Source organism: Dromiciops gliroides, chromosome 6 (genome assembly GCF_019393635.1).
Source record: "Dromiciops gliroides isolate mDroGli1 chromosome 6, mDroGli1.pri, whole genome shotgun sequence".
Taxonomy (NCBI): domain Eukaryota; kingdom Metazoa; phylum Chordata; class Mammalia; order Microbiotheria; family Microbiotheriidae; genus Dromiciops; species Dromiciops gliroides.
Window position 1 is genome coordinate 128,196,197 of NC_057866.1, and position 8,674 is coordinate 128,204,870.

The following is an 8,674-nucleotide window of genomic DNA, read 5'->3' on the forward strand; positions in this document are numbered from 1 at the left end:
TTTTTTTTCCAGATGCAATGACAATTTATAAAGATCGAAGTGTGGAATTTTGATTTTTCTATTTTGGGAGAGATGGAAAAGGGGAGAGATACAGAGGAAGGCATTCATGAGGCAGATTTCGAGCTAAAAACCTTAGAGATGGTCTAGTCCAATCCCACCATTTTATGGATTAAGACACAGACCCAAAGGTGTCCGATGACATTCATTGTCAAATAGCTAAATCCACTAGCTCTTAGTTTTCAGCCTAGTTTCTCTGACTCTGGATATAATGCTCTTTCCATTATACTATGCAGTGTCTCATAGGAATGTCTATTCATTCCTTTTTCAGTTTAACACACTTTCTACTAGTTCTGGCTCTTTGGATACTGAGCACACACTCAGGTGAGGGCAGCTGAATAGCTACTTAGGAGCACCAGGGAGGAGAATATGAAAGGTGTTTTCTTAGTTCTGGATACTGGATTTGGAGTGTGGAGACCTGAATGAACCACCCAGTCTTTTAGGACCTCAGTTTCTTTGTCTTTAAAATAAAAAAAGTTGGGTAGATGATCTCTAAGATTCTGCGACTCTAAGCCATCTGAACAGTAATCTGGTAAGTGGATATAGTTTGGTTATAAATGGTTTTTTTCCCTTTTTTCTTTTCTTTTGCAGGACAATGAAGGTTAAGTGACTTGCCCAGGGTCACACAGCTTGCAAGTGTCAAGTATCTGAGATCGGATTTGAACTCAGGTCCTCCTGAATCCAGGGCCAGTGCTTTATCTACTGCGCCACCTAGCTGCTCTGGTTATAAATGTTAGAGATGTGCAGAGAGCCAACTAGGTCAGGCATTTGTTTTGTAGGCCTTGGTGTTGCTTTTAGGGGTATCTTACACATATCTATGTAGGCAGAATATCTATAGCAACCTGGTTCACTTTTAATTGAGACAAGGCTAAACAGCAACTGGTTGGTAGAGGAGAGGATTTTAAGGGTGCATTCCAATAACACAAAGGGAAGTAGCAGGAACACTTTATGCCACTTCTTTCAAAGTACTTAAAGCCTTTGTAATTCAGGATATGGCAGCTAATGACATCTCACTGTATTTTCTTTTTCAAAGTAGTCAGTGATGGACTCTGGGAGACAGGACATTTTATTCTTCAAAATATTGTACTCAAATGCATACGTTTATCAGCTATGGTGCCTTTGTCTTATGAGTGATTTGTCTGAGCCACTGTGCCATTGGTACTAAAAATATATTAAAAGATTGAAGTTTCATATTTTGGAAGTAAATAGGGGACTCGTTTTATTCTAGAAACATACCTGGGATCTGCCATATAGCCCATACCCAAATACCTTCATTTTTAAGTGGATGCCCAAGCAATGGAATTTCTGTATCATGTAAGAATTCATGAGAGGATTTATGACATAATGCTAGTCTTAACATCAGGTAGAGGTATGTTTAGAGTCTACCTGTGGCACATCCTAGCTTTGTGACCCTGGCCAAGTAAGTCCTTTAGCTTCTTAGTGTCCAATGACACTTTCTGAATCTGTAAGTTGTAGAGCAGATGCTACAGGGAAATCAAGGGTCTAGTTTTCAGCAAGAAAAACATATGTCCTCTACTTAAGTTCTATTCAGATGCCTTTTATGGTCATTGGAAATGGTACTGGGTTCTCAAAGATAATGTTGGGGGAATACAAGATGTGGTACGTTATACCAATCTGGAAAGGCTTTGACTACAGGCGTGCCCAGTAATGGACAGAGTGAGCCAAAGTGTGAAATTCAACAGGAGAATCTTGGTCCCAAGTTAATAACTGGTGTGTGTGTGTGTGTGTGTGTGTGTGTGTGTGTGTGTGTGTGTGTGTGTGTGTATAAGCAGTCCACAGCATCATCTGCTAAGGTATGGAGGGGAGGTGTTTTGAATCAGAGTATGTACCAAAACACTAATCAAATCCCAGACTCTAGTAAAAACAGAAAAGCGTAAAAATGTGCACAGAACATGACTGGATAGCAGCTGACCTCCTCATGATTTTGTGTCCTCTTACTTTACTGAAAAAATAGAGGCTATCCATCACGAACTACCTTCTTTCTCCAATTCTACAATTCAGTACCTCTCTAAATCATTCATATCCTCTCTCCTCCTTTGCTCTAGTCTCTGATGAAGAGGTGGCCCTTCTCTTTTCCAAGGTTGACCCTTTTTCCTGTGCCTTTGACCACATCTCTTCCTGGCTCCTTTAAGAGTTTACCTCTTTGATCAATTCCCCCCTCATCTGTACTTTTCAGTTTCTCATGATCTATTGGCCTCTTTCTTGGGTGCTTACAAACACATCTAGCTCTTCTCTTGTTTTAAACAACTTTAAACAACTAGAACCTGGAAAAAATTGCATAACAACAGTATTGTAAGAACAATCAACTCTGAAATACTTAGGAACTCTGATCAACACAATGACCAACTGCAATTCCAAAGGACTTACAATAAAACATGCTATCCTCTTGTAGATAGAGAAAGGAGGGACTCAATGCAGATCAGAAGAAATATTCTTTTCCACTTAAATTTTTTAGACATGGTTAAACATTGGTTTGCATAATTATACATACTAATAATAGTTTTTGTTTTTCTTGCTTTAATGAATGGAGGAGAGATGGAGAGAGTTTGGAACATAAAATAAAATAAAACAAAATTTAAAAACCCACTTATTCATACTATCTCCTCAAGCTCTTATTCTATATAACTTTTTGCTTTCACAGTCAAATTGATAGAAAATAAGCTTTTTACACTTGTTCCTTCTGCTTCCTCATCTTTTACCCATTTTGCAGCCCTTTCTTGCTCTAACTATTGCCTAATTGGAAACCCTTTCCTTTGTTCTCATCTATCTTGATCTCACCCTAGCTTTTGACACTGTTGACCTCCTTTTGGATTCTTTCTTCTCTGTTGACTTCCATTTTTTTTTCTCCTGGAATTTTTCTCCAACCCCTTAATCTGCCTTTTTACATTCTTTTTAAAAAAGTATTTTATTATTTTCCAGTTACAAATTAGGATAGTTTTCAACATTTGTTTTCATAGGATGTTTAGTTCCAAGGTTTTCTCCTTCCCTTGTTAAGGGGTAAAATTCTAGCTAGTCTGTCGAAAATATCTAATGAGTGGTCGCCAATAAATTATAAGCTTTAGCAAGAGTTAGACTTTAGCAAGAGTTAGACTTTTAAGCATTTATTAAGGAGAATAAGAATTTGGTAAAGAGAGAGAGAAAGGCCTAGATTCCTATCTATTAAAGGGAGAGCACATTTCTAGCTCCGTTCTCCACCCGAGTCCAAAGGAAAGAGCGCGAGACTGAGCGCCAGTCTCTTCCTTCCTCCTCCCACTCGCCCGCATCACTTCCTTTTCCCAAAGAAAAGACTCCTGGTCTTGCCCTCAAAGACCTTCACTTCATGGGTGGAACTCTTCTACAGTAAGTCTCCAGCAGGTGGCGTCATTCCAATCATTACACCCTCCTCCACAAGATGGAAAGCAGTCTGATATAGGTTATATATGTACAATCACACTAAACATATTTATGCATTAGTTATATTGTGAAAGAACAATCAGAGCACAAGGGCAAAACCTCAAAAAAGAAGGAAAAAAACAGCCCCAAAGTAGAAACTGTATGGTTCAATCTCCATTCATAATCCACAGTTCTTTTTTCTAGATGTGGAGAACATTTTCTATCATGAGTTCTTTGAAGCTGTTTTGGATTGTTGCACTGCTGAGAGGTGCCAAGTCCATCACCATTGTTCCTCACACAATGTTGCTGTTACTACGTACAATGTTCTCCTGGTTTTGCTCCTTTCAGTCAGCATCAGTACATGTAAATCCTTCCAGGTTTCTCTGGACTCCTGCTCATCATTTCTTACACCATAATAGTATTCCATTATATTCATATATCACAACATCTTTAGCCATTCCCCATTTGATGGACACTCCCTTGATTTCCAATTCTTTGCCATTTTAAAGAGAGCTGCTATAAATATTTTTGTACATGTGGGTACTTTTCCTTCTTCTATATCTTTGGGATACAGACCTAGCAGTAGTACCACTGGGTCAAGGGGTATGAACAGTCCCATAGCCCTTTGGGCATAGTTCCAAATTGCTCCCCAGAATGGTTGGATCAGTTCACAGCTCCACCAACAATGCATTAGTGTTCCAATTTTCCCACAGCTTCTCCGACATTTATTGTTTTTCCTTTTTTGTCTTTTTAGCCAATCTGATAGGTGTGAGGTAGTACCTCAGAGTTGGTTTAATTTGCATTTCTCTGATCAATAGTTATTTAGAGCATTTTTTCATATTGCAATAGATAACTTTGATTTCTTCATCAGAAAAATGCCTATTCATATCCTTTGACCATTTCTCAATTGGGGAACAACTTACATTCTTATAAATTTGATTTAGTTCCCTATATATTTTAGAAATGTGGCCTTTATTAGAAATACTGGCTGTAAAAATTGTTTCCCAGTTTTCTGTCTCCCTTCTAATTTTGGCTGCATTACTTCTGTTTGTACAAAACCTTTTAAATTTAATATAATCAAAGTCTTCCATCTTGCATTTCATAATATTCTCTATCTCTTGTTTGGACATAAATTGTTTTCCTTTTCATAGGTCTTAGAGATAAACTATTCCTTCCTTTCCTAATTTATCTATGTTATCACCCTTTATGTCTAAATCTTGAACCCATTTTGACCTTATTTTTGTATAAGGTGTAAGATGTTGGTCTATGCCTAGTTTCTGCCATATTATCTTCCAGTTTTCCCAGCAGTTTTTGTCAAATACTGAGTTCCTATCCCGGAAGCTTGAGTCTTTCAGTTTATCAAACAGTAGATTACTAGTCATTTACTACTGTGTCTCTTGTGTGTAACCTATTCCATTGATCCACCACTCTATTTCTTAGCCAGTACTAAATTGTTTTGATGACTGCTGCTTTATAGTGTAACTTCAAATTTGGTACAGCTAGCCCACCTTCCTGTACATTTTTTTATTAGTTCCCTTGATATTCTTGACTTTTTGTTCTTCCAGATGGATTTTGTTATCATTTTTTCTAACTCTATGAAATAATTTTTAGGTAGTCTGATTGGTATGGCACTGAATAAGTAAATTAATGTAGGTAGAATTGTCATTGTTATTATATTAGCTTGGCCTATCCATGAGCAACTGATATTTTTCCAGTTATATAGATCTGATTTTATTTGTGTGAAAAGTGTTTTGTAATTACATTCATAGAGTTCCTGGGTTTATCTTGGCCGGTAGACTCCCAGGTATTTTATATTGTTTACCGTTTCTTTAAATGCATCCTATAGGTTTTGGTATGTTGTCTCATTATTGTCATTCTCTTGGATGAAATTATTGATTGTTTCTATGATTTGTTGTTTGATCCCCTCATTCTTTAGGATGAGATTATTTAGTTTCCAATTAATTTTCAGTCTACCTTTCCATGGCTCTTTATTACATGTAATTTTTTTTTTTTTTGCATAACGATCTGAGAAGGATGCATTTACTATTTCTGCCTTTCCACATTTGACTATGAGGTTTTTGTGCCCTAGCCTTTTTGCATTGTTCATTTCCTTCCTAAACAGGTGTCACCCAAGGTGCTACCCTTGGCTCTATTCTCTTTCTGAACCCATGGGAGTTGATGGAATGCCAAGACTGAGAAATTGTCAACTCTTAGCAGAAGATCCTCAGGTCTCTATGTTTAGTCCTGTTCTTTCTTAACTACTTTAGTTAGTTCTTCATCGACTACTTGCTGAAAAGCTTTATATGGATGTTCCATAGGCATATTAGACTCAACATGTCCAAAACAAATCTCAATTGCTTCCCCTTTAAATATGTTCATCCTACAAACTTCTCTGTTTCTGTTGAGGGCAGTGCCATTATTCCAGTCATCCACATTCACAATTCCTGAGTCATCCTGAAGTTTACTCTCCCTTGTCCAATTAGTAACTAAATCTTGTTAATTCAACCTTCATAACATCACTCTTATCAGATTTCCCCACCCATAAGACCACTATACTAGTTAGGACTTTATCACTTTACCTCTGAACCGCTGTCCTAGCTTCCTACCTGGTTTCTCTTCCAATTTCTTCCTTCTCCAATCCATCTTCTGTATACCTCTCAAATTAATATTCCTAAAGCACAGGTCTGACCATGGCATTTCCTTGCTTAAGAATGTTCTAGGGCTCCATATAAAATCAAATACAACTTTTTTAGCTTGACATTTAAAGTCCTTCAAAACTTAGAGCCAAACTACCTTTACAGTTTTATTTCACATGACTCTCTTTTTTATATTCTATGTTCCAGCCCATATCACATACTTGTTAATCTCTAAACTCAGTGTTCCATACCCCATTGTCCATGCCTTTGGGTGGGTTGTGTCACAGGCCTGGAATGCACTCCCTCTTCAAATCTGCCTTTAAAAATCCTTAGCATCTTGAGCATTGAGGCTTAACTCAGGTGCTACTTCCTGTGATCAAACTGTCCCAAATTCCCCCACTTGTTGGTGTTTTATTTCTTCTGAAATTAATTTCTCTGCCCAACAATAAAAGAAAAGTTGAATAAATCATGTTACGTTAATGTTAGAATTAGCATGGCATGGTGGATAAAGAGCTGACCCAGAAGCCAGGGATACCTGGGTTCAAGACCCACCTTTGACTTGACATGCTAACTTCATGATTCTATGCAAATCTCTTATCTTCTCTGTGCTCTAGGCTACTCTCTGAGAGATTCAGAGAAGGTATTGATAATCATTTATAGAAGAAATCTCCTCACCAGGAGATCACTATGAACCCAATCAAAAATCAAAAGTCCAATCTTTATCCCTGTCCAATTAATATTATATTATGGAATATCTGTTAATGTTTTATAATATTTGGGTGCTTCAATGGGAAGCACTATGGAAAGACACCTGGTAAGCTTAAGAAGACTACCATATGTTACAAATGATGACTTACATGTGAGAAGCTGCATAAAAATGTTACTGGAGACATGAATGATAAGAAAAAGAAGCAAGCCAGTCATATATCAAAAACAGACCATAGAGAGCCCAAGTCTTATATCAAAACTCTGAAAATATGATGGAAGGAGCCAGAGGCAGGCTTCTTACGCATTGGGTGGACAGTCTAGTGTAGGATTGTTGAAAAAGTCAAGCTAAAATTGTGCAGGGTGAGGTGTGGAGAATTGTGCTATTCCTTGGCCCAGGAGGACACCCATAGATGAAACAAGGGATGTATCCAAGAATCAAAAAAGTTCTTATCTTTGAAATTCACTCTGCTGCTTAATCTAAAAGTACAAGTGAAGTACACTGAAGCTTCTGTTTTATCCTGAAAGTTATTTCCGGAGCCTGGCTTTTTCTCAGAGCAGTGAGACATTTTGATGTCAAAGTGGAGATTACTGTTTGTTATGTACCCGTCCCCTGAGACCTGTGATGAACATGTTTTAAGCAACTAGGGGAAATGACAAGAACAGTGGGAAGTTATCAGCTAGTCCAGCTGTTCAGTTTTTTACTGTTAGTTTTACAATTCTGTGCACTAGAAGTCATCAATCATCCTGCCATTAAAAAAACAAAACAAAAACCTAAAACTATGTGATAATTAACTGCAGAATTAAATATTTTGAAAGTATGGACACATGGAACATTGAAGTGTAATACTGAAAACACATTAGTAACCCACTCATAGAATACAAGTTTACAAGGATGGATTTCTGTATTCCATCTTCAAAATAGCATTTGGTAGATTTGTGTATTGATTAATCGGCTTTAACAGAAGCTATACCCTGTGTTTCCTAAATCTAGAGAAATCAATCCACTCAGTCAATTTACATTATTAAGTACCTACTAAGTTTGAAGAACTGTGCTAAACTCTGAGAATACAAAGAAAGGCAAAAGACAGATTAGGCTTCCAAGGAGTTCACAGTCTAATGAGGGAGAAAATGTGTAAACAACTATGTAGAAATGCGATATATCCAGGATAAATTGGAGATAATTAGAAGAGGGAAGACATTAGCGTTAAAGGTGTTTGGGGAAGACTTCTTAAAGGGGGACTTTAGCTGAGGCCTGAGGGAAGCCAGAGGAGCTAGGAGGTGAAGCTGGGGAGGGGGGTGGGAAAGAGAGAGAGAGTGAGAGTGAGAGTGTGTGTGTGAGAGTGAGAGAGTTAGAATTTTAGGAATGGGGGACAGCCAGTGAAAACACTGGGTCAGGAGGTGTTCTGCTGTGTGTGAGGACATTAGCAAGGAGGCTGGTGTCACTGGATCTCAGAGTATATGGTAGAGTGTAAGATATAAAAAGACTGGACAAGTGGGAAGGGGCCAAGTAATGTATGCAGGACTTGAAAAGCCAAACAGATGATTTTATATTTGATCTGAAGGGGAATAAGAAACCACTAGAGATGGTGGAACAGTTTTTATAATAAGTAACACAGATAACATCATTATCTATTGAAAATCAGTGAATCCCTTTTGTTTGACCCTTTTAGATTTTTTTGTGTCCCCCCAGAAAAGATACAGTGCATAAAGGCTAAGGTTTTTCAGGCAACAGAATCAGACAAGGATGATTCTGGAGAGAAATAATAAAAGGTAACACGCAGTAAGTAGGAGTGGCTATACATATAGTAGAATTAAGCTAGGATGATGTAGTAGAAAAATACTGTTCTGGGAGTGAGATTATCAGATGTGTCACTTAATAA